This window comes from Alexandromys fortis, unplaced genomic scaffold (assembly GCF_014885135.2).
Source record: "Alexandromys fortis isolate MF-2015 unplaced genomic scaffold, M_Fortis_MF-2015_v1.1 scaffold_59, whole genome shotgun sequence".
Taxonomy (NCBI): Eukaryota; Metazoa; Chordata; class Mammalia; order Rodentia; family Cricetidae; genus Alexandromys; species Alexandromys fortis.
Window position 1 is genome coordinate 5,328,910 of NW_026067943.1, and position 27,345 is coordinate 5,356,254.

General features: G+C 43.6%; 1 protein-coding gene across 3 annotated transcripts in view; it reads right to left on the reverse strand.

The window, feature by feature from the left end:
* The window catches only part of Raf1 (Raf-1 proto-oncogene, serine/threonine kinase), a 72,798-nt gene that overhangs the window by 35,823 nt on the left and 9,630 nt on the right, over window positions 1-27,345 (reverse strand). Inside the window, exon 1 of one of the 3 annotated variants that reach the window (XM_050148627.1) lies at window positions 18,057-18,357. The exons of 1 other annotated variant lie outside the window; for it this stretch is intronic. The gene's annotated coding sequence lies outside the window, so the exon portion shown is untranslated. Of the gene's footprint in view, window positions 1-17,510; window positions 17,638-18,056; window positions 18,358-27,345 lie in introns of those variants that run through there. One more of the 3 variants, XM_050148630.1, reaches the window with a different exon arrangement.

Below are 27,345 nucleotides of genomic sequence, written 5' to 3' on the forward strand. Positions count from 1 at the left end.
GGGAGGGAGGACAGAAGCAAAAAGTAAAAGGCAGATTAGTGACTGCCTAATGCTATTTTTTAAAATATTTATTTATTTATTATGTATACAATATTCTGCCTGTGTATATGTCTGCAGGCCAGAAGAGAGCACCAGACCTCATTCCAGATGGTTGTGAGCCACCATGTGGTTGCCAGGAATTGAACTCAGGACCTTTGGAAGAGCAGGCAATGCTCTTAACCACGGAGCCATCTCTCCAGCCCCCTATTTTTATTTTTTGAGTGATAAAACTGGAACAATAGCTAATGAGTTAAGTAAGATACCTTCTCTTCCACAGGAACCAAGTTTTAGTTCCAGCCTTTGCTAGACCAGCTCACAACTGCCTGTAACTCCAGTTCCAGGAGATCTTATGTCTTTTTCTGGACTCTAAGAACAACTGTACATACATAGGGACACACATACACCACCTACAATACAATAATTTAAAACTGTTTTCTTGTGGAATTGCTACCCTGGAAAGCATTTGTCACTGGGAACCATGGAAATCAAAAGTTCTGGGGTGGGGAGAACAATAGAGTGGGGTACAAGTGATTTGATCAGGGAAATAGGAGGAAGGGGGCGCTCAAATTAGAAAAGGGAGAGATGAATAAAGGAGGGAGAAGGGTAAAACATCAGTTAAAATGCCTGAAAAAAAATCATAAGAAATCACACTATTAACTACCTTTTTAAAAAAAAAATAAAGCGCACGTGTGTGTGTGTGTGTGTGTGTGTGTGTGTGTGTGTGTGTGTGTGTGTTTTAAAGTATCTCCTCTGGCCTGACAATGCTCCCTCCAAGAGTCAAAGACCATCTAACAACCCCCCCCCCCCAATCAAGCATGAGAAGTCTTTTTTTGAGTTGTTTGTCAGGGTTGTCCAATAGATTTTCAAAATATTATAGACTATGGCCTTTGGTTGCACACCCCTACCCCAGGGGTGAAAATTAAGTTCCTACTGATAAAGGAAGGCATCATGCACTTCCGATACAGGGCCCAGAGACCCTTGAGCTGGAGTTGGCCTAAATGCTTCCTGCCTGACAACTTTCATGGCACCAGAAGGTGGATCTCTCTGAGTCTGAGGCCAGTCTGGTCTATAAAGCAAATTCCAAGACACATCAGGGCTATTACACACAGAACCCTTGCCTCCAAAATCAAAAAGAAGGCAAGCACTCTGGCAACTGAGCTACATTCCTGGCTTTTTTGTTTTTTTTGTTTTTTTGTTTGTTTGTTTGGTTGGTTGGTTGGTTGGTTGGTTGGTTGGTTGACTGGTCTCACTATGTAGCTCTGGCTATCCTGGAACTCAATATGTAGATCAAGCTGGCCTCTGAATTCACAGAAACCTACCTTTCTCTGCCTCCCGAGTGCTGGGATTAAAGGTGTGTACCAACACATCTGGCCTAAAGATATTGGGTTTTTTTTTTTTTGGTTGTTGTTTTTTGTTTTGTTTTGTTTTTTTTGTTTTTTTTCGAGACAGGGTTTCTCTGTAGCCTTGGAGCCTGTCCTGGAACTAGCTCTTGTAGACCAGGCTGGTCTCGAACTCACAGAGATCCGCCTGCCTCTGCCTCCCTAATGCTGGGATTAAAGGCGTGCGCCACCACCACCCGGCGATATTCTTTTTCTTTATTGACTATTTTTATGTTTGATTATGTGTTGGGGAAAGGACAGAGAAGGAAAGCAAGGAAAGAAATATCTTGATAGAGAATTAACGAGAAACCTGGCACTAGGGAAATCCCCAAGAATACACAAGAATAAGCCTAGATAAAACTCTAAACAATAGTGGAGAGTGGGACTAAACTGGCCTTCTCCTGTAATCAGACTGAAGACTACTGTAATTGTCAAATCTTCATCTAGTGGGTCCAGGATCTAGCCCTAATACACTACACGAACTGGCGTTTTGGAGCCCATTTCCTATGGATAGATAGCTTGCTCAGCCTAGACGGGGGGGGGGGGGGGGGGGGGGGGGGGGGGGGGGGGGGGGGGGGGGGGGGGGGGCTTGGTGAGACCTCAACATGGTGATGGGACAGACTTCATTGACTTCCCATGGGAGGCCATACCCTTTCTGAGGAGCAGATGTGGAATGGGTTGAGGGGAAGATGGGAGGAATGAGATGAGGGGCGGGAAGGAGAACTGGGATTTAAAAAAGATATAAAAATGGTTGCTAAAAAAAAGAGTATTTGACTATGTGTACCATACCTATAGTGGCCAGAAGGGGGAGTCAGATCCCCTGGAGCTGGAGTTACGAATGGTTGTGAGCTACCATGTGGGTTCTAGGAATCAAACCAGGTTCTCTGCAAGAGCAGCTGGTACTCTAACCACTGAACTGCTTCTCCAACCCCCATATTCTTAACTATACTTAAAAATCCCAGTTTCAGAGAATGTGGTAATATACTATGTGGTTAATACTGATTATAGAAAATCTTCGTCAATGGAGAGAAACTCAGAACTGTAGAAAACAATTTATTTATTCTCCTTTCCATTCTCTCACAATACTGATAGAATTAAGCAAGAGAAAGCCAGGCAGGGTGGTGTGTGTCTTTAATCCCAGCAGAGGCAGGCAAGTATCTGGTTTAGACCAGACTGTTCTACACAAGTTCCAGACCAGCTAGAACTACATTGTGAGACCCTGTCAAAGTCATTATCATCATTGTCCATCATCATCATCATCAACGACAACATAAAGCGAGTATGGTGTAGGAGTTCCTTCTGTTTGTGTGTTGCTTTCATTGGATAATGAATAAAGAAACTGCCTTGGCCTCGTTGATAGGGCGGAACTTAGGTAGGCGAATTCTTGGAGGAGGAAAGCAGAGTGAGAGAACCGCCATGGAGCCACCAGAATCAGACATACTGAATCTTTCCTGGTAAGCCACGACCTCATGGTGACATACAGATTAATAGAAATGGGTTAAACCAAGATGTGAGAGTTAGTCAATAAGAGGCTAGAGATAATGGGCCAGGCAGTGGTTTAATTAATACAATTTCTGTGTGGTAATTTTGGGTGTAAACTAGACAGATGGCCAGTACAAACAAAGGGCCGGCCACTCTCCTTATGGAACACAGTATTATTATCTTTTTTAGTTAAAGAAAAAGTAAAATTTAGGGCTAAGAAATAGCTCTGTGGTAAAGTGCTTGCCTAACATGGTTAAGGCCCCAAGTTTAATCCTCTGCACCTGAAAAGAAAAAGTGAAGTTTTAAAAAAATAGGTAACAGATTAAGAGTTAAGAATCAGTAAAACCGGGGCTGGAGAGATGGCTCAGTGGTTAAGAGCGTTGCCTGCTCTTCCAAAGGTCCTGAGTTCAATTCCCAGCAACCACATGGTGGCTCACAACCATCTGTAATGAGGTCTGGTGCCCTCTTCTGGCCTGCAAGCATATACACAGACAGAATATTGAATACATAATAAATAAATAAATATTAAAAAAAAGAATCAGTAAAAACCAGTACTATGCACAATGAATGTATGTCAACTTAAACAAACAAAATAGGTCCTCAGGTTTTAAATTACAGCTGTATTGTAATACTGATTTAAATTATATCAATTTGGACTTGAGGTAATTATTATGTATTGTTAGTATCATACTACTTGGGGACATGTGAAAGAAAGGAGAATACAGACTATGCCTTACACATCATTAGCAATTTGCAGTTCTCTTCTAATTCAAGAAACCTTCACTTCTTTTCTAAGTGATAAAGGATTTACTTTAAATTAGTGGTCTTCAAGCAGTCATAGTCCCAATGATTTTCTAACTTGGTCCTTCCTTCTTCTTAGCCATTAAGTGATAGGATATACATTAAAATTATGAACTTCTGTTTATATAGCTAACAATCTGTAAATATAGTGAAGATATAATACAAATTTCTATTAAGTCATACATGAAAACTGGGTTGTCATTGTTTTTTTTTAACCTTCACTCCCAAGAACTTTTCCCCAGTGGTGGTAATAAATATAGGCTGGGTAAAATAAAATCCCATGTAATTATAAAACTGCTAAACTACACACTATGATTAGTTCATGTTAGTCGAGTAACTAGTAAATGCTAGCCAAGACAAAGCAATTCCTATTCATGGGAATAACTGGGCACTGCCCTAAAGTTACAGTTGTGCTATAATATTACCTGTTGTAAGGAGTTTCTCCTTGGCTTGAAAGCAGGAGGAAGAGTGAGGTAACACAGCTAAGTCAACAGTTGGCAGAAACACTATTATCCATACTGACATCTAGGTTTAAGACTTACTTGTGTTACTGTCTCTTCTACTTGGCGTGTACAAGTCTAGTGTTGTCACCATGCTGTGCCCACAACCCAGGGGCTGGAGATTAAGTTCAGGGTCAGTGCTCTACTACTGAGCTACACCCCCAGCTCTTGCTCTATTAAGACAGGGCCAGGCTACCTAGCCCAGGTTGGCCTTGAAATATCAACCCTAGCCAGGCAGTAGTGGCGCACACCTTTAGTCCAGCACTCAGGAGGCAAAGGCAAACAAAACTCAAGTTCGAGGCTAGCCTGGTATACATAGTGAGTTCCAGGACAACCAGGGCTACACCAAGAAACCCTATCTTGAAAAAAAAAGAAAAAGAAAAGAAAGAAAAAAAAAAGAGAAAAAACATCAACCCTCCTTCTTTCCAATGCTGGGATTATATACAATATGCATAGTTAATGCAACCTGACACATTTCTTACTTTTTTAAAATTATAGAGAAAACAAACCGTTAGTACGAACTAACCAAATGATACTGTCATTTTTCTTTGTTATAGAAGCAATAATGGCTTTATTGATCAGAAATATAAGTTGCCCTTCTACCTCCTTAGATTTCCTGAGTTTGCTACCTAACAGTGTTACCTATATAATACTACTCTACTCCAAAAGAGTTCCCAGTTTCAAAGTAAGAACTAACCGAGTGTGAGCCTTAGTCAGCCTCTCACATTACTTGGAAAAATCTGCAACTCCTCTGTGTAATTATACACCAGCACATCCATTCCTTTTTACAGATTATTGCAACTTCTTTTTTTAAATGTGTATGGGTATTTTGCCTGAATGCATACCTGTGCACCCATGAAACCAGAAGAGAGCATTGGATTCCCCTGGGAGTAGAGTTACAGTTGTGAGACATCACAAAGGGGATGGGAATCAAATCTTGTCCTCTGGAAGAGCAGTTAGTGCTCTTAATTGCTAAGCCATCTCTCCAGCTTCTCTCTCAAAATTTTTAAAAGACTCCTTGGGAGCTGAAAAGCTGGCTCAGTAGTTAAGAGCACTTGCTGCTGTTCTTGCAGAAGACTCAAACCTGGCCCAACATCCATGTTGGCAGCTCACAACCATCTGTAACTCCAGCTCCAGAAGATCCAATGCCCTCTTAAGGCTCCCATAGGCATCTGCACTCATGTCCTCAATCCCACAGAGGCACACATAATTTTAAAATAATAAATATTTTAAAGATTCCTTGGAAAAATTCTAGACACATCTGTACATTAAAATTTATGAAGGAGCCAGGTAGTGGTAGCACACACCTTTAATCCCAGCACTCGGGAAGCAAAGGCAGACGGATCTTTGTGAATCCGAGGCCAGCCTGGTCAACAAGAGCTGGTTCTAGGACAGGCTCCAAAGCTACAGAGAAACCCTGTCTCGAAAAACAAAAACAAAACAAAAACTATGAAGGAAATGAACACACTCCTAACCTATAACCAACTATATCTCTCTGCCTCAACTTATCATTTCCTCAAAAAAATCTTTTAATTTCCTAGCAATGAAGAAATAAAATTTTAGTATCAAGAGAAAATAAGTTGGGAGGTGGTGGTGCAGTGCACACCTTTAATCCCAGCATTCGGGAGACAGAAGCAGGAGGATTTCTGAGTTTGAGTCCATCCTGGTCTACAAAGTGAGTTCCAGGATAACCAGAACTGTTAAAGAGAAAAATTCTGTCTCAAAAAAAGAAATAAAAGAAAAAAAAGAAAATAAGCCAGGTTGGGCACTCAGGAGGCAGAAGCAGATAGAGCTCTTTGAGCTCAAGGCCATCTTGGTCCACATTCTAAGTTCCAGGTCAGAGCTATAAAATTCAAAAATAATAAACAAACAAAGAAACCACTGGGGGCTAGAGAGCTGGCTTAGGGTTTAAAAGCATTGCTGCTCTTCCAAAGGACCAGGGGTCAATTCTCAGCACCCTCATGGCAGCTCATAGCTGTCTATAACTCAAGTTCCACGGGATCTGACACCCTCTTCTGGCCTCTCTGGGCATGATACACACTTGTGATGCACAGACAAACATACAAACAAACATGCACACATAAAACAAAATAAACATTTAAAAAATACTGTGAGGAATAAATTCTCCCACTCCATCCCCAAATTAAACTGGCAACAGCAGGAGGCTGAAGCAGGAGAATCTTGAATTTAAGGCCCATCTGTGTTACATAGCCAGACCCTCTCTCAACAAAGGGCCTAAGAAAGGGCTGAAGAAATGGTTCTCATTAAGAGCACTGTTTCTCTGAATGATCTGAGTTCAATTCCCAGTATCCACAGTTCATTACCACCTGTAACCCCAGCTCAAGGGGAATCCAACACACCTCTAGCCTCTGTAGACACCTGAACTCACATGAACATACACACACACACACACACACACACAAATTAAAGTTAAAAATAAATTAGTTTTTGCTTTTTTAATTTTATTTTTTAAAAAAAGAAAATGAATTATCTGTTTTCATTTTACATACCAATCCCAGTTCCCACTCCGTCCCCTCCTCCCATTCCCTCCACCTTTCCATCCACACACACCCCCATCCACTCCTCAGAAAGGGTCCAAGGGCCTCCCTACTACATCTAGGCTGAGCAAGGTACCCATCCAAAGAGAACCCATTCCCAAAAAACAAGTACAAGCAGTAGGGATAAATCCTGGTGCCACTGCCAGTGGCCCCTCAGTCTGCCCCAGCCATACTAGTAATTAGTTTGAAAATACCAATGCAACTGAGCATATAACACTGGGGGGGGGGGGGGCTCACAAAGTTTCTGCTGAACAAACATTAGCTGCTCTGATCCTCATCTCATCACCTCAGCTAGAAAACAGCAATGGTCTAGTTTGCACAAGGCTTATGCTACAGTTTCCCAACCAGTCCAAAAGGGCAGTCTCATGCACTGCAAGGTGGTCAGTATGTGTCAATATTTTGAGTTTCCTCATCTCTCTTTCTCAATTTCTGGCCACAAACTGGTGACTTCATCAGATGACTGGACAACACAGACTTGCATAAAGAAATGGACCACTCTATCCTTCCAAATGTTAGCAAGTATGAGCTACTCAAGTATCAGAAGCAGATTTTATTGTTTTAAAGTATGACTGTTTTAAAATACAAATTGAGGGCTGGAGAGTTGGCTCAGAGGTTAAGAGCACTGACTGCTCTTCCGAGGTCCTGGGTTCGACTCCCAGCAATCACATGATGGCTCACAAACATCTGTAATGAGATCTGGTGCCCTCTTCTGGCCTGCAGGCATGGAGGCTGAACACTGTGTACATAATAAATAAGTCTTAAAAATAAAATAAAATTGAGAATGAACTACTTCAGAAACAGTCGTTTCCACAGTGAAAAATGCCTGGGACCAATTTCATTTTAACCCTCACCAGACAATGAGTTTTTCATTATCCTCTTTAAATCTTTTGAATTGTTTTGGTTAGCTGGTTAGCTGGCTGATCTAGGGTCTCACTATGTACGTCAGGCTGGTCTTGAACTAGTGATCCTTCTGTCTCAGAATAACTTGGGATTGATTATCAAGGGTACAGCCCAATGTCTGGCTTTTTTTGAATTGTTTTTAAACTCAGCTCCAAATCAGTCATTGCTTCTTCATTTAGGTAGTAACAGACAGTTTTGTTTTGTTTTTCAAGACAAGAGTTTCTCAGTATAGCCCTGGCTGTCCTGGAAATCCCTCTGTAGACCAGGCTGGCCTCAAACTCAAGAGATCCACCTGTCTCTGCCTCCCGAGTGCCAGGATTAAAGGTAAAAGGCATGTGTCACCACCATCCAGCGTAACTGATCATTTTTAAATGAACAATCCATTTACTAAGTGCAACATTAACACAATATCAAACTATACAATATGCAAATAAAGTACAGAGATGCCAAGTCTGGTACCCACAGTAAGGAGCTAAAATGACTATGTCTGAAGGGAAGGAGAAGCAGCAAAAGTCACTGTTATCTCATCTTGCTTGAAGCTCACCACATAGGAACACTAATGACTTAATTTTGTGTCATACTGTATTTCACATAAAAATTATAAATTTTTGTGGCAAACCTTACATACACAGCAAGTAGTTCAAAAAATTAGCCTTTTTGCCAGGCAGTGGTGACCCATGCCTTTAATCCCAGCACTTGGAGGCAGAGGCAGGTGGACTTTGTGGGTTCAAGGTGGTTTTTGTGGGTTCGAGGCCAGCCTAGTCTACAGAGGGAGTTCCGGGACAGCCAAGATTACAAAGAGAAACCCTGTCTTGAAAAACAAAAAATAAGCCAGGCAATGGTGGTGCATGCCTTTAATCCCAGCACTCGGGAGGCAAAGGCAGGCGGATCTCTGTGAGTTCGAGACCAGCCTGGTCTACAGAGCTAGTTCCAGGACAGGCTCCAAAGCCACAGAGAAACCCTGTCTCGAAAAAAACAAAAAAGAAAAAAAAAACAAAAACAAAAAATAAAATAAAAATAAAAAACAGCCGGGTAGTGTGGCACATACTTTAATCCCAGCATTTAGGAGGCAGAGGCAGGTGGATCTGTGAGTTCAAGGCCAACCTGGTCTACAGAGAGAGTTACAGGCCAGCCAAGGTTACACAGAGAAACCCTATCTAAAAAAACCTGGGGGGTGGGTAGGAGCAATTATCCTTTTGCCAGGATGTGGTAATGCACACCTTTAGTTCCAGTGCTCAGGAGGCAGAGGCAGGTGGATCTCTGAGTTTAAAGCCAGTCTTGTCTGCACTGCACAATTTGGGCCAGCAAGATGGCTCTACGGGTAAACGAGCTTGCTGCCAAGTCTAACAACCCAAGTTCAGTCCCCAGGTCCAACATCATAAAATAAGAAAACTGCTCCTGCAAGCTGTCCTACATAATAATGCTTTTTTAAAAAACTGTTTTGCCTTTCTCACAAAGGTGTTATCTTATCACACTTATAATCCTAGAACTCAGGATGCTGAGGAAAGAGGAGAGTTTGAAATTGAGAGTTTGAGGCCAGCCTGGACTACTTAATCAGAACTTTGGGTCAGTTTGAAGGAAAAGAAAGGAAACTGCAATGGTTTGGATATGAAGTATGCTTCTGCCTTGGCTGAAAGACTCTTTAGTGAAAGTTTGGTTCACAGCTAGTGATGTTCTTTTGGCTGATTCTTTTAACTTTAAGGAGTAGGTCACATCCTTAGGGGCTGTATCTTGTCCCCAGGACCCCTCTTTCTGTTTCCTGTCTATCACAAATTTAGTAGCTTCTCCCATATGGCCCCACCATCATGACATTCTTCCTCACCACAGAGTACATAATCAACAGAACTATAATGTAAACACGGGAAATCCCAACACTCCAAAGGTAGAGGCCAGAGGATTAGGAGTTCAGGTCATCCTCAGCTACACAGAGCTGCAGACCAACCAGAGATGTGTCTCAAAAAATTCACATACAAACTTAGTGTTGGTAGGCATGATGGCATAACACTTAGAATCCCAGCACTCAAGAGACTAAGACAGGAAAGTGACTGTGAATTCAGAGCCAGCCTGTGATTTCTTAACAAGACCTTGTTTTAANATGCTTTCCTTGCTACCTTGTATGATGGTCTGGTAAAAAAAAAAAAAAAAAAAAAAAAAAAAGGAAGAAAACAAAACAAAACAAAAAAAAAAACATGGTCAGTACATGGCTCAGCAGATAAAAGCATTTGCCACAATATCTGATGACCTCAGTTCGATACTGGGGACCCACCTGGCAAGAAAATGTACCTGCAAATTGTCCTGTGATAAATATAACTGTGAAACAGCAAGTAGGTGTTAGGATTTAAATTCACACTCTCACACAACCTGGTCCTTCAGGCTCTCAAATAGAATTATTTCCTCACAAATATCAATAAACAAACATGAAGCTGAAATCAGTCATTGGAGTTTATTGTCTAACAAGATGAGGAGCTCACAAATGACTAAACAATAGAGGCCACAGAAAGAATGCAGAAGATTAAGGATGGTAAATAACAGTAACAGGAGCAAAAGGTCAAGGAGTGACTCTCAGAGGAGCAAGAACAAACAGTAAGTTCTGCTAACCTCCTCCACCAGACAAAATTCTTCAAGCTAAAAACTTGCATTCCCAGGGTGATGGTGGCGCACACCTTTAATCCAAGCACTAGGGAGGCAGAGGCGGGCAGACAGGTTTACAAAGCGAGTTCCAGAACAGGCACCAAAGCTACAGAAGGGGGGGGGGGGAATAAAACAAACAAAAATTTGCATTCATCACCCTGTACCCTTCTCAGTGAGTGCCTGCACCTACTAGGTACTTTAAAAAACAGCTTTTAGGGCTAGCAAGTGGTTCAGTGGTTAAGGGTGCTTGCCTGATGATCTAAATTCAATTCCCAGGACTCACATAGAAGGAAAGAATAGATTCTTTCCTCTCACCTTCATTCACGTGTACTAGAGGGATGGGTAAAAGACTAAGAGTACTTAGTATTCTTGCAGACACCTGAGTCAATCCCAGCATCTGTGTCAGATAGCCAACAACTACCAGCTCCAGCTCCAGGGGGATCCAATGATTCTGGACTCCTTAGGCATCTGCATTCACATGCAAATACCCCCACAGGCACATGCATGCAAGTAACTAAATCTTAAAATAATAACAATGACAACTTTTAGTAGGATAATAACAAATATCTGTAATCCTTGCATGTAGGAGGCTGAAGCAGGATTAGATCAAGGCTAGAGTTGGTTATGTAGTAAACTCAAAAGTCCGTAAAAACACTGTCTCAAAATTTTTCAAATTTAGCAGCTAAAGAGATGCCTCCATGGTAAAGAGCCTTTAATGTTCTTACAAAGAACCCAGGTTCAACTGACAGCACATACATAGTTGGGTTGTTATGGTTCATTCATAACTCCAGTTCCAGAGAATCCAACAGGAACAAGCATGGTACACATACCATGCAGGTAAAATGTTAATACATGTAAAAATAAATAAATCTAAAATTTTTAATTTAAATAAATAAATTAAATTAAAAATGACTTTTAGCCAGGCGGTGGTAGCACACACCTTTAATCCCAGCACTCAGGAGGCAGAAGCAGATGGAGTGAGTTCAAGACCAGCCTGGTCTGCAGAGTGAGTTCCAGGACAGGCTCCAAAACTACACAGGGAAACTCTGCCTTGAAAAAAACAAAAGACAAAAAAAAAAAAAAAAAAGACTTTTAAATCTGGGGCAGAAGGTCCTGGGTTTGATCCTTAGCACCACTTACACTGGGTGTGAGGGCTCAAATCTGTAATCCCAGCAATTGAGAGGTAGAGGAAGATCAGAAACTCAAGGCCATTCTTGGATGCACAGCAATTTCAAGGGAATAAAGACTTAAAGGAGAATAATGAAACAGGAAGGGTTAAACAGAGAATAGGGTAGAGGAGGAAACATGGAAGATCTTTCAAAAAAGACCTAGTTAGTACTATAGGAATTTTCTAAAATATCTATATCTACAGAGAGATAGAAATAGAGGGAGAGTATGTGTTAAATGTCCCTAATAGACACCAGAAGCTAACTAATAAAACATAAAAATAAAAATCCCAGGGCCAGGAAAGGTTACTTGTTTTGGAACTGTCAGCCAATGAGGGCCCACAGAACCCCCACCCCCAAACATTATAGGATATTGTCATTGCTCTTGGATATCCTCCAGAACTTGAAAGTGAGAAATTACTGCTGAAGACACCATATACTTGAGTCATAAGATATGGTAAAATCAAGATGATATGGAGCTAGAAGCTTCATCCCTATTGGCTAGCTTTCAAAGGGCTGGAGGGTGCTATGCATGGTACTGAAGGAGAAAAACAATCATCAATCATACACAGCTACAATAATGGGCGGCCTTGACAAGCAAGGCCGTGCAGCACACCGTGCAATGGTGGCACAAACAGCACGTGAGTAACCAACTACTTTCTGACTGGATTTTAAAACCCAATCCACAGTATAAAACCAATACCTGATACCATTATCAAGCTTAGAACCTTATGATTAGATAGGGGAAAACTTACTACTATTATGCTGCTAAATGAACACAGTATAAACTGACTCCTAGTGATTACACCCATAAAGCAATGTATCTATCTCTCAATCCTCATCTGAGAAGTTTTTATTTGCAGTGATCACAGTAATTTACAGTGACCCACAACTGGCCAAGATGCATGCAGAGACTGCAGAATGCTCAGTCCTAAAGGGAACACACATACTACACCCCCAAGGTTCATGGATGATTGAGGAACAGGGGGGCAGCAAACAGTCTAAGTTCCAAAGGCAATGGAAGACTACAAGGAAACTATCTTCTGGACATGGCAGGGCAGTTGCACACTAGAATTCACAAAGTTGGGACAATATGTACAAAACCTTTGCAAATCCAAGCCAGATCAAACAAATCCCACCATGGAGAAAGGAGTTGAGCACACAATCCCACCCCTAGCTGGGAGCTATTGACAATTATCAGCTGCTAGAAAAGGGAGAAACAGTTTCTGAAAGAGTGTAGGCCTGGGTGAGTCAACCATTCTCCAGTAGAAGACCACACACCCAAGAATATTTGGGCAGCACAAATTGGTCTTGAAAGATTGTTTTGTTTTTGTTTGTTTTTTTGTTTGGTTTAGTTTGGTTTGGTTTTTGAGACAGGGTTTCTCTGTATAGACATGGCTGTCCTGAAACTTGCTCTGTAGACCAGGCTGGCCTGGAACTCAGTGGTCCACCTGCCTCTGCCTCTGAGTACTGAAAATGAACCACCTGGTGATTAAAAAAAAGAAAAAGAAAAAAAATGACACAAAGTTGGATGGGTAGAGAAGGAGAGGTGGATCTGGAAGAGTTGGAGAAAGGGATGAATACAATCAAAACATACTATATGAAATTCTTAAAGAACTAATAAAAGCCAGGTATGATTTACATGCCTATAATCCCAGCACCTAGAAGGCTTAGGCAATAAGATTGCCATGAGGCTATCCTGACTAAAAACAATAAACAAGAGACAAAAAGTCATCATGGATATAACTATTAACCACTCTGACTCTCCCAACACTGATGTACTGGGTTGAAGAAAGCCAAAGAGACTGGCAGTGTTAATGACAGAGTCCACTTAAAGTCCTAGATTTAATCCTCAGCACTGTACCCAGAAAAACGGGGGAAAAGATGTTTTGCCCAAACACCAAGTCTCCTTATAGAAAGTCAAGAATCAGAGAACTTATACTTCATTGTAGTTTAAAAAGAAACAGAGAGGCAAACATCTTGACTCATCTAGTCAGTATGCTTATTCTTGCTATTGGATGACAATAAATTATATATAATAGAAGATGAAGCCTGCACAACTTTAATCCCAGCACTTGGGAGGCAGAGACAGGCAGATCTATGAGTTCAGGGTCTATATAATGAGCTCCAGGACAAACAGGGCCATGGAGAGAGACCCTGTCTCAAAAAAAAATAAAAAAATAAAGGTTCAGATGACACTACACAGCACAGATCACAACACTTCCCTGAAGGAATGTGCCATACAAGAGTTCACTTAAAACATTCTCATTGCCTGCTGTTTTCCATTTGTTATCCAAAAATGTAAACATTGCTAAATCACAAGGATTTGCAAATTCTAAAATAGCTCTTTCAGATTGTTAATCCCCACCCAGCTAAATCCTTTAAAACCTGGTCTAAAAATAAAACCATGTCAAGTGTTCTTCAAAATATACTATGTATACTGATTGGAATGTGATGCCAATTAACATACTGTGAGCAATTAAAAACAATTCAAATAGCCTGTGCCAAGCTAAATAACAAAGAAATACCATCCACTTGACAATTTTCTTCAGCTAAACTGAGATTCTGGGAGTAATTTCAGAAATCAAACATCTGAAATCATTCACTAGGTGTTGCAGCACACCTGTAATCCCAAATCTCCTGGCTGAAGCAGGAGGATCACAAATTTGAGGCCAGCCTTGGCTACATATATGTATTTAATACAAGCATGCATTTAACTTATTTTTATTTTATGTGTGTGGGTGTTTGACCTGTTATATGTCTGGGCATCATGTGGTGCCTGGTGCCCACGAGAACAGAAGAGGGTATCAGATATTCTGGAACTGGAATTACAGACAGTTGTGAGGCCCCATGTGGGTGCTTACACTCAAACCTGAGTCCTCTTAACCACTGAGCCATCTCTCCAGCCCTGAGAATATGTATCTAAAAAACAACAAGTGGACTGGAACAATGGCTCATCAGTTAAGAGTGCTTTCTGCTCTTGCAGAAAATCTGGTTTGGTTTCCAGAACCCACACGATGGCTCACAACTACTTGTAATTCCAACTCCAGAGGATCTGATGCCCTCTTCTGACCTCCACTGACACTACACACAGTGGTTCATACACTCAGCCACACAAAAATACAGGTACGATTTAAAAAAAAAAAAAAAGAAAGAAAAAAAAACAATCACCACAACAAAAACCACTAAGGGGCTAGAGAAATGACTCAGCGGTTAAGAGTACTAGCTGCTCTTGCAAAAGACCTGGGTTCAGTTCCCAGCATCCACCCACATGCTGGCGCACAACTGTCTGTAACCTCAGTTCCAGGTGATAATACCCTCTTCTGACCTCCAAAACACCAGGCACAAACCTGGTTCACAGACATAAATGCAGGCAAAATAACCATACATGTATAGCTAAAAAAAAAAAAAAAAAAAAAAAAAAAAAAAAAAAAAAAAAAAAAAAAAAAAAAAAACCACTGAGAGCTATACAAATAATTCTGGGAGCAAATAAGTAACAGAATGACTCAAACGCTACAAAAATTAAAGGTGTAAATTTTAATGTGTAATTAAGGACTTTTTACTCACAACTTTGAAGGCCAAGCTAAAACACTCAGACATTATTATTCTAAGATTACATAGTTTAGATCTCATTAGTATCAACGAAATCTTGACATAAATATTTAGTGCTATATTTTGAACCCACTGGATGAACAATTAGCACTTTCATCCATCTATATGTGCACATATCAGAAAAAAAAAAACTTCAACCTCTTCCTAAATAACCTACTCCTTTAATCTCAGCACAACGGAGGCAGAATCAGGCAGATCTCTGTTGAGTTAAAAGTTATAAACCATCCAAGGGCTACACAGTGAGACCCTGCCTTAAAAAAAAAAAAATAGCCAGGCAGTAGTGGAGCACATCTTTAATCCCAGCACTCAGAGGGCAGAGACAGGCGGATCTCAGTGAATTTGAGACCAGCCTGTTCTACAGATTGAGTTACAGGACAGCCAGGGCTACCCAGAGAAACCCTGTCTCAAAAAAACCAAAAGGAAAAAACAACAACAACAAAAAGAACCCAATATTCCTGATTTTTTTCCAAAGGTGGGAAACTGATTTTTATGGCCTAACTTTAGAAAAATGACACAACAAAATTTTCAAGTCAAAGCTTGGTTTTATGATTTCACAAACCCCTCACTGTTCCATTTGCTCACTGTCTTTCGGAAACAGTATTTAAATTCTCTTCTGCCAGTCAATATTACAGCATGCTGCTTGGCTAACAAGCTCCTCCCAAGATCAGGATTATCACTATTACACCAAAGCATTCTCTCATCTAATATTTTTTTCCAATTTTTAAGAAGTAGGTGACTAACAAAGTTTTGTCTGAAGTTTAAACATTAAGTAATCATACATTTATTAACAGACTTCCTAAAAGAGCAATTTGAAGTTAGCATTATATTTACATTTTAAATTTTTTCTGTAAATGTCAAATTACTTCCAAAGGGTGTGAAGTCGTTTAATATTCAGAGCAAAGGTGCTGTGAGGCTAAAGAAACTGGGCTCAGAGCAGTTGTAATGTAATAGCATTCTTATGTTTTGGATACTTTCTGTCACAGATGAAAGGTTTTAATACAGTTCTCAATCTTTTTTTTTCTACTAGGCCAAATCCCTTCAACTGCATTCAAAAGCCTTTCAGTCAAGCCTACTTCATAGGCACACAAGTCTTTTCTACTATTGAGGAGACCTTAACAAAGTTGCCTGATCCCACTTGAGGGCACAATCACAGCCCTGCAGACCTGATGATAAGCCTTCAGAACAGAAACATCAGCAGGTTTATTTTTCCAAGTATCCAGAGCTCAGCTAGGTCAAATGTTGCTGCTAGATTTTAAACAGCTTACTTAGCCCTTGAAGAGATAAGAGCAAAAACAAGTCCAAAGAATTTCAGTGGTTTTCAGTGGTACACAACACCAAAGGTTTTGAAACTGCCCCTGAAGTCTCTTTATATATGAGTAGCCACTTCAGCATAAGCCTTAATCGAAGTAGCCATTTAAGAATAATGTTCATTGGGTTGGAGACTTTCACAAAGCCTGGGGACTCGGTCCAAAGAAAACACTACACTATATAAATAGGGTTAATTAAAAAAAAACTTTCATGCTACACTTTTTTCAGGTGCTTTCCATAATCTGCCAATTTTGTGTGTTTAGGAACATGTTTTACATGTTCAGCAGAGATTTAAAACCCAGAGTTAGGAAAGAATACTACGTTTATGAAGTCAACATTTTTACATGCACGTATAACTTTAGAAAACCCTGCAAGAATATCTCGAACTAGGAGTCCAATCCATTAACCAAGTAAAAAAGCACTAAACATTTTGTATCAAATACCAAAACTGGTTAGCTAGACTTAACAAAGTAAATCTTTTCAATTGTATCAACTTCACTACCATTGGGGGAGAGGGCAAAGTAGCCGACAGTTAAAAATTAGCAACATGAAGCTAATTAATCCAACCTAAAACTAGTTCCCCACCATCCATCACACAGACCCTTCACAAGCTATCAACTTTTCTTTTGGATCCTGATGTCTCACTAGCTCCTTCCTGCACCCCACATTTACTAGCTGCTCCCCAAACTCATTCCAACTCCTGGAAGCCATGCCCCTGTGCCTTGTTGCCAGCTGAGCCCTCCGCTGACAATACCCTCCCCTCTGCCTCACCTAGCGCCAAGGTTCTTCCAAACTCGGCGAGAAGCAAGTAAGGAACCTCGGGGCTTCTCTACCCTCCGTGCGCATTTAACTGTTCTAAATCCCAAGTAACACTTGAGAAACCACCCCTTATCACCGCACATTGTTTTCACGCCCCGGGAGCCAGAGCACCGGGGGCAGCGTCTCCACAGACCCCACAGGACGCGATGCAGGCATTCAGACGTGCCCCGAATTCACTCCCCCTTCTCTACACAGACCCGACCCCCTCCCCAGGTCCCGACGAGGTCCCACCGTCCACCCCCTAACAAAGAATGAAAACCAGAGGCACACCCTGGGCCCCGGAGAGAGAACAATGAATGAACACGGCCGACTCGCCTCCCGTGATGTCCCGACTCCTCTCTCCGCATCCACTGGCTCTGCAGAGCCTGGACGGCTGTCGATTCACACAAAAGGCATCCCGGCTCCCGATCTCGAGCATCCCGGGCCTCCCATTAGGAAGCCCGGACCAAGTCCCCACGCCTTAGTGGCGGGGCACTGACCCGTTTCTCGCTGCCTTCCTCGATTCCCTCGTCTTCCCTAAAAGGGTGTCACTTGAGCAAAGCAGCCCGAGAGGAGGTGCAAGGCCGGGCTCCCCCCACTTATGCAGCCCGAGAGAAAAGGAACGAGCCCATCCCAAGTGACAACACAGGCACCGGGCAGCTCTGGGCGGATTTTTCCCCCCATTGCCAAAATATGAGGAATGCGCGCTGGGCACCGGGGTGGCGCTGGCACGTTTCCGAAAAAACACTGGGAAATCTGAGCAGGGGTGTGGAAACTGGCTCGCCGGCCATGACACTCGGCCCGCTCCCGGCCCGCCACCCGGGTGACAGCGGCCTGCCGGGCCCTTCGCCCCTCAGTCGCGCCGCCAGCCCCGCGGCCTACCTGAGGGAGCCGGGCCACGCCAGGTCCCGTCGTGCGGCGGCGGCGGTGGTTGAACGAACGGGATACGGTCACATTCGGCGCGTCCCCAGTCCGGGGGACGGGGCCCCGGGCAGGCCCCGCATCGCTGCACTAGCGCCCCGCGCCTCAGGGCACGCGCCCCAAAGCCCGGCCAGCTGGCCCGTCCGAGGGCCCGCGGAGAGCGGCAGAGAAGTCTTCCCGCCTCAAGCTCGCTCGGTTCTAACTCCCGCCATCTAAGATGGCGGCGCAAGCACCCGCAATGAAGACGCTCTCCGGCCGCCCGGGCGAGCGAGCCCTGCGCTCGACGCTCGTCTTCGCGACCTGCGGCGCCGCGGGCTCCACCGCCTCTGCGCGAGCTCTGGGGCTCGGGTGTCCGTTTGAAACTTGGCTCGGGGATCTATCGCTCGGGCCTGGAACGTGGCCCCGCCTCCGGGGGCGTGGCCTCGCGATACCGCGGCCGCCATTTCGGGGCTGAGACTGGGGCGTTCCTGGGTGACTGCGTCTGGCCAGAGGCGGGTGGTCGTGGTCGCTGCCCGAGTCCGGCCACCCGCTAGGCCCTCGGAGGACCAGACGAGCCTGGTGACACTCGGCACAGGGCCCAGCTTGAGCTCTTCCTCTCCGAAGTTGACACCGTGGAGAATGGCGGCTTACGGGTTTTGTGGGAAAACCCTCATACTGTATTAAACCTCGGGTTCCGCATTTGTAAATCGAGGTTTTACTGTCGTTCATCTAAACTATGGTGTTATACATCGTAGACCCAGCGTTTGGGAAGTGAAGGCAAGAGAATCAGCAGTTCACGTTCATGCAGAACTATTTGGGACTCTGTCTCAAAAAGAAAAAAAAAAAAATGGCAAGAAGATAAATCTTTTGATTGATTGGCCGGTATGGCCCACGGTGCGCCTTCGTACAGTCCTGGTTGGGTAGACACCTGGAGGGCACTGTGACATCGTCAACGTTATTTTTTTTCTCTCTCTTTTATTCCCCTTGAAATAGGGACTCACTTTTAATCCGGACCTGGCCTCCGCCTCTCTTCTGCCTCTTTGTAGCTATTTTCAAAGTAGCCATTTTGGGACCTGCGAGGTGGCTCTCCAGAGAGTAAAATCAGAATAAAACCTGATGACCTGAGTTAAGTCCTCTGATCCCTGGACAGTGAGGAACCTGCCTGACTCCATTTTAAAGGAGGGAGCTATTATGCCATATTTTTAAAAATAGGTTTCTATCTACTGTGGGACTTTAGTAGCTGTGTTTCTGGAACCTGACCTTCCCCCAACCCATGACCTTGATTTGTTTTTGAGAATATCGTGACCCTGACCCTTCCTAATCACTTGGTGGGTGATCATATGATATTTTTTTAAGTTTTTATCTTTATTGCACCATGGTCCCCCTTCTGTAAAACTGTGCCTGACTTTACTCCTTATAAGGGGCACAAGAGGTAGATTGGGGCTGCTGTCTTTTTTTTTTTTTCTTTTTTTTTTTTTTTTTTTTTTTTTTTTTTTTGGTTTTTCCAGACAGGGTTTCTCTGTGGCTTTGGAGCCTGTCCTGGAATAGCTCTGTAGACCAGGCTGGTCTCGAACTCACAGAGATCCGCCTGCCTCTGCCTCCCGAGTGCTGGGATTAAAGGCGTGCGCCACCATCGCCTGGCTTGTGGGGGGGGGGGGGGCTGCTGTCTTTAACCCGACTTAGAAGGCAGTCGCTGGCCAGCTAGCTCCTGGGTACACCACATTAAAAATCAAGCTTGCCTCAAATTCGGTTCAGATTGTGGTAGTGGTCTTATTCTGCCGTTGGAACTAACAATGGAAAGAGAAAGGACTCCAGAAAGTTGTCGCCTGACCTTGAGTACCCTGTGGTACGTGTGCAACCTGCAGCCGCACTTACAAACAAACATAATACAATATTTTTTAAATAACCATTTCTAAGTAAACATCTATTGGCATCTAGTATATTCATGGTGTTGTGTGACCACAACTTTAGTTCCAAAACATTTTCATTACTCTGAAATAAAACTGTCCACTAAGCAATGTCTCACAAGGCTCCCACCCAGTGACAACCACCAATATTCATTTTGCTACTACAGACTTAACTTTTTCTAGGTTATCTTATGTGCATGGATATTTATAGCGTGTGAGACCCTTTAAGACTTAGGTCTTTCACTTAGTCTGTTTCCAAGTTCATCTGTGTTACATGTGTACCAACACTTCATTCCTCTTTAGTGCTAAACTCTTTCATCATAAGTTTATACCAGATCCTCTGTACCTGGGAGAACCATGGGTATTTAGGCTTTTCCATCTTTCTACTGTTGTATTGGTTACTTTTCTGGTTTCTGTGATGAAATACTGAACAAATACAGGGTAAGAAAGGAAGGTAGGCCTGAAGAGATGGTTCAGTGGTTAGCGCACCAGCTGCTCTTGCAGAGGACTCAAGTTCAATTCTCAACACCCTCATGGTGGTCACAACCACCCGTTAGTCCAGTTGCAGAGGATCCAATGCCTTTTTTCTGATCTCTTTGGGCATCAGACACATAATATATAGATAGATATACATACAGGCAAAACGTTCTTACATATAAATAGATAAAAATAGTAATAATAAAAGAAAGGAAGAGCTTATTTTGGCTGACAGTTTAAAGACACAGTCCATCGTGGTGGGAAAGCTCTGGGGTGGCAGAGGAATGAGGCTGCTGGTTGTGTCCTGTCCACAGTCAGGACACGGGTGAAGGTAAGCCCCAGATCACTGTTCATTCTAAGGCAAAGGCTCTCTGTAACAGTCCCTAGTGTCCTGGAACTCCCTCTGTAGCCTGGGCTGGCCTCGAACTCACAGAGATCCACCTGCCTCTGCCTCCCGAGTGCCGGGATTAAAGGCATTCATCACCATCGCCCAGCCCTCACTTTTTGTTTATTTTTATTCAGTCTGAGACACACACACCCCCACACACACAACATGAAATGCTGTCACTTTTAGAATGGATCTTCCTACATCCGTTAACCCACTCTAGAAACTCCCAGACAGTCCCAGATATGTGCCTCCTAGATGATTCTGGGGCGGTGGCCCTCAATCTTCCTAATGCTTCAACCCCTTAGTACAGTCCCTCGGGTTGTGGTGACCCCCAAGCATAAAACTATTTTCTTTGCTACTTCATAACTGTAATTTTGCTACTGTTATTAACTTTAATGTGTTTTTCCAGTGATCTTAGATGACCCCTTGAAGGGGTGACAACCCACAGGTTGAGAACCCCTGGAGCCCGTGAAGTTGGCAGTCATTAGTAATCATTACAATATATGTTTAGGTTCCTTTATTTTCTTGGTTTGGTTTGGTTTTGATTTGGTTTTTGAGACGAGCTTTCACCATGTGGCCCTGGCAGGCCTGGACCTCACTATGTAAACCTAGCCAACCTGGAACTCATAGCGATTTATCAGCCTCTGCCCCTGGAGCGCCGGAATTAAAGGTATGCTTCTGGCTACTTGTTTTGTTTAAGATTTATTTTTAATTACGTGTACACACCAAGAGGGGCGGCATGTACATATCAGTGCAGGTGTCCCATGAATCTAGAAGAGGGTGTTGAATCCCTTGGAGCCAGATGGACAGGTGGTGTGAGCCGCCCAATGGGGGTACTAGGAGTAGAACTCAGTTCCTATGCATGAGAAGCACATTGCCTTAGCCACTGATCCATCCCCCCCAAGTTCCTCCTTTTCATTTTCTGGAGGAGATATCTAAGAGTGGGATTTGGGGGAAACACCCTGTACCCTGCTGGGTTGCATGTCCCCACCCTGAAGACCAAGCTTGTTGGTAGGCATGCTAGAGTTAATTAGGAAAGACACACAGAGGAGCTGGGGTGGGGGTGGGGCGGGGACTGGTAAACAGTTTGAATAAGAGATGTCAGGAGGGGAAGAATGAAGATGTCACAGAGAAGGTGAGAGTGAAGGCAGAAGCAGGCTTGGCCACTGTTAGAATATTCTCGGCTTCAGAAGTGGCAACACTTATGTGTATAGATGTGAAAACTGATAGGTATACTTTTCTTATTTTTTATAGCTCAATAAAATTTCTTTTAGAAGATGCTTCAAGCTTTAAGCCTGGTAAAAAAAAAAAAAAAGCACATTTTTGAGGGTCTGGAGAGCTGGCTCAGCGGTAAAGAACATTTGCTGTTCTTGGAGAGGATCTGAACTCTGTTCCCTGTACCTACATGGTGGATCACAACCATCCATAACTTCAGTTCCAGGGGACCCAACACCCTCTTTTGACCTTCTTAGGGACCATACACATAGAACTGAGAAATTTAATACAAAAAGTTATTTTTGAGATGAGAGAAAAAGAAAATAGTATCTGTCTTTCATGAAGCCTTGTCATTTATCATGCATTTTCCCACACTCTCCAACACACGGCCGTTGAAAGCCTCATCTTCAACTGAGGATCTTTTAGAGACTATAATAATGAACGCGAAGGTGAAGATGGTAAAGGCAGGGTAGAGATCAGGACCCATTCATTTGTCCTTGCCTCATTCAGTTAAAGACCCATGTAAAATCCAGCCATGATCTTGCAAACCTATAATCCCACACTAAGGAAGCTGAGGCAGGAGAACCGAAAGTTCAGGCCAGCCCAGGGTACACAAAGAAAACCTGTCTTAAACATGTATGCATTGTCAGGTATATGCCATGCCAGGCCCTGTGTTAGTTAGCCTTGGGCCCATAGCAATGAGCAAGCCAAAGTCCCTCAAGGGGGCTAATGCAACAAAATAGCATCAAACAAGCAAGCCATGTGCCTGTGAGATTGAAGTTAGCAAGGAAGATGATGCAGATGAAAGGATGGGATGCAGGACAGGCTGGTCTCCCTTAGATGGTAGCTCAGATAGGCACTGAGGATGAGAAGACACCAGGGAAAGAGCACTGTGAACAATTGAAAGGGTATATGCAAGGCCCGTGATGGAGACGGGAGAAAGGCAAGCATGTTGACAGCAAGGAGCCCCGAGGAGATGGAGCTGGCAAGGTGAGGACAGAGGACAGAGTCATAACCAGTCTGACACCCACGCCCTGGCCCTTCCTTGCCATCTTGCCTCTCCAGTGAGTTTAATTTTAGTCACAAATGAGTTTGGAGTGTGGGCCCTGCCTGGGCTGGGTGCTGGGAGAGAGACAGCCATGTAAATAAACAGTTACCCCACCAGGTGAGTGTGAGGGCACCCAGAGGAGGAAGGGAGGGATGGCCTCTGCCACAGTGGGTCAGGAAAGCCTCCACAGGGGCGAGGCTCATCAGAGGATGAGTCGGAATTTTCCAGAGAGAAGGGCAAGAGGCCAAGCAGAACAATCAAGAGCACAGAGTGTGACTGGCTAGCGCGGTGTCTTGGGGAGCAGCACACCGCACCGTCATCTGGTGGGAGACGGCCTCTCAGGGCAGGGAATGAAGAAAAGGGAAGCAGAAGTTTGGAGGGGGAGACATCTGGCCCAGCATCAATTCCCCTCAGGGCCAAGGCATGCAATCCTCTGTGCTGTGTGGGATCTCTTGCAGGAAAGCCTACTGCAGTCACCTGGGAGAGCAGAGCGCCAGCCCGCAGTGCAGAAGCAGCCTGGTTCTTTGCAAACTCATCTACGGTCTCTCTGGGCTGGGTAAAATGGTCACAGCCACACCCACCAGCAAAAAGAGAAATCAAAGATGTCACCTCTCTATGGGGAAAGTGAAGTTACTTAGAGTCCTAGGTAGCAGGAACTATGGCTGTAGCCATCTTTGAAAAGCAGAGTCAGCCATATATATGAACTGCATCTTAATAAATCCATTATCTTGGAAAAAGCATCGCAAGGGGTTGGAGAGGCAGCTTGTCAATTAAGTACCTTGCTACTCCTCCTGAGATCCTGGATTTGATTCCAGCACCCACATGGAAGCTAACAATTCACTGTAACTCCAGTTCTGGGGGTTTGATGTCCTCTTCTGGTCTCTATGGGCACTGCACAAATGTGGTGCACATACATGCATACATACAGCCCTACACATAAAAATAAATACAGTCTCCCCCCCAAAAAAAGTTTTAAAAAGCATCAAAACTACCCGGGCAGTGGTGGCACATGCTTTTAATCCCAGCACTCAGGAAGCAGAGGCAGGCGGATCTCTGTGAGTTCGAGGCCAGTCTGGTCTACAAGAGCTAAGTCCAGGACAGGCTTGATAACTACAGCAAAATCCTGTCTTGAAAAAAAAAGGGGGGGGGTAGGGATCAAAAATGTCCTTAATTTGCACAGAAGGATTGTGAGTCTAAAGCATTGCTTTGCTGAGTATAACAGCTGACCACATTGCCCTTGGACTGAAGGGAGCCCAGGGTTATGTGCCCATTCAGCATGAGCACCACAAAGGGAAAAAAGCCCAAACCAAAAAACACGTAAAGAACATGGTCATCATCATTTTATGCCTGCTACTTACAATTCAAACATGAGACCAGAATAAAATAATACAGTAGCATAAAAATTATATCAGGCATTGCAAAAAAAAAGCAGGGAACTACGTATCTTAGACCGCCCTCAGCACCTGGTGTGAGTAGCGCTGAGGTGGTGCCTAATATGCACTTCTGTTTAGTAGCAAAAAGCTAACAGAACAAGGCTCATTGGATGACTAAGCCTTTGGGTGGCAAAGCCTTCCTTTCAAGTTATGCCACTGTCGCTGTTATCCAGGGTCTACAGTGCTGGTTTCCCTCACTAGCTCACATTGGCTCTTCCCATGCAGGGACAAAAGGCAGAGAATCAGGACCAAGAACCGTTGTTGTTGATGTTTGCAAAAATTACAGACAATCAAATTTTCTTCTTTGGAGGTTAGGGGTGGAGGGTTTTTTGAGACAAGAACCCATGTAATGGGGGCTGGAGAGATGGCTCAGTGGTTAAGAGCATTGCCTGCTCTTCCAAAGGTCCTGAGTTCAATTCCCAGCAACCACATGGTGGCTCACAACCATCTGTAATGGGGTCTGATGCCCTCTTCTGGCCTTCAGGCACACACACAGACAGAATATTGTATACATAATAAATATTAAAAAAAAAAAAAAAGAACCCATGTAGTTCAGGCTGGCCTCCAAATGGCTACACAGTAAACTGTGGTCTTGAATGGTGAATCTGGTCTCCACTTCTCAGATTTTGAGATTACAGACATGTACCAGTAGACTGGTTTTCTTCCTTTTCTTCTTTCTTTCTTTCTTTCTTTCTTTCTTTCTTTCTTTCTTTCTTTCTTTCTTTTTTTCTTCCTTTCTTTCTTTCCTTTGAGACAGGATTTTGCTATGTAGCAGTCCTAGCTGAGCTGGAACTTTCTTTTAGACCAGACTGGCCTCAAACTTAGATCTGCCTGCCTCTGCCTCCCGAGTGCTGGGATTAAAGGCGTGTGCCACCACCACCAGGCTCTTTTCCTTTTAAAGGACATTTTTTTATGTTTAATGTGTACGTGTATGTGCCTGCAGCATGAGAGTCCCTGGTGCCCACGGAGACTAGCAGAAGGCAACGGATCCCCTGGAACTGGTTTTATAAGCAGTTGTGAGCTGCCATGTGGGTGCTGGGAAAGGAGCAGGGTCCTCGGAAAGAGTTCTTAATCCCCGAGCCACTCTTAAGCCCTTTTCCTTCAGATCTTGCTTTTTTTTAGAAGTGTGTGTGTGTCATGAAATATTACTTTAACTAGGCAAAGATGTGTTATATTTGTTTATGCTGTATTTATTCAACAATGTTAAGATGTGTTACATTTGTTTAATTATGTAACGACGTGTTGCTGTTTCACCTTGCCTGCCTAAGGCACCTGATTGGTCTGATAAAAAGCTGACCGACCAGTAGGTAGGCAGTTGAAGGATAGGCAAGATTGGCAGGAAGAGAAAATAAATAGGAGAAGGAATCTAGGCTAGAAAATGAGAGGGGAGAGAACGAGGGAGAAAGAGGGAGACATCCTGGGCCAGGCAGCCACCAAACACAGGCGTGGAGAAAGCAATGAAAGTAGGGCATACAGAATGAAAGAAAGGTAAAAAGTCTCAAGACAAAACAAGGGAAACAGGTTACTTAACTTATAAGAGTTAGTGGGGCAAGTATAAAATAAAGCTGAGCATTCATAATTAATATTAAGTGTCCATGTCATGATTTGGGAGCTGGTTGGTGGCCCAAAAGAGAGCCTGTTAGAGAAATGGGCTTGTTTCTCTCTATGTAAGTTAAACTGGATCAGGCATTTGCTGAGCAAGAACTGCATTTGGAGGACATAGACTGAACTAGCAGCTGGAGATGCTGAGATGCCCAGCCTTAGGGGACTCACTGTGTCCTGTGCAGAAAGAAAAAAAAAACAACAATAAAACAGAAAACAAAAGAATTCCAGGCCTGTACAAAGAACCCAACCATGAAAGTTTGGGCTAGATGTTGTGTCGCGTCGTCATAAGCCTAAAATCTCAGCACTGGTCAGGCAGAGGTGGGAGAATCAAGAGTTCAAGGCCATCCTGAGCATCATAATCAGGAGTTCAAGGACATCCTGTGCAAGGCGGTGAGGTCCTGGCTAAAAAGAAAGGGGGAAGGAGAGGGAGAAGAGAAATGAAAAAAACTTTTAAATTAAGAAAGAAAGGGAGGAATGGGCTAGATGGATGTAGTTCAACTGGACTGCTTGTCTAATGTACACAAAGTCTTGGTTTTGATTCCCAGAACTTGGCATGACTAAAAAAAAATAATCCCAACTGGTCCTGAGCCCAGTGGTAGTACACTTGCCCTAACATATGTAAAACCCAGGGTTCAGTCTCCAACAACACACACACACACACACACACACACACACACACACACACAAAGACAAAATGATTATAGGACCAACGGATAAAGACACTTGCTGCCAGGGCTGTCAACCTGGGTCTGATGCCAGGGACCTCTGTGGCAGAAGGAGAGAACTGACTCCCACAGGCTGTCCTCTGACTGGCACCACCACTGCTGCCCCACAACAAAAGAAGGAAAGAAAATACCAAGATACTCTAAATAAATTCAAAAGAAAGATTGCTGAAAGCCCCAAGGCCGAGGGGCAAATGAAGTGTGTCAGCAAGTTTCTGCTCATTAAAACAATAAAGAGCCTTCAAAGCTGGGAGCCGAGAGAATCTTAGAATACTTCACTGTGAGCACCGTTGGCAGATGGATCAGCTGACCTGACAGCTGGTCCAGGGTTCAGCAAGAGCCCAGGGCCTTTCAATCCAGATGGACCTTCCAGGTCTTTTATAAGCTCCTGTGACCTTGACAAAGACCCGTGGAGTTCCCGTTTCCTTGTCTGTAGAGGAGGGAACTAAATGAGATAAAACACACAGAGAGGCCTG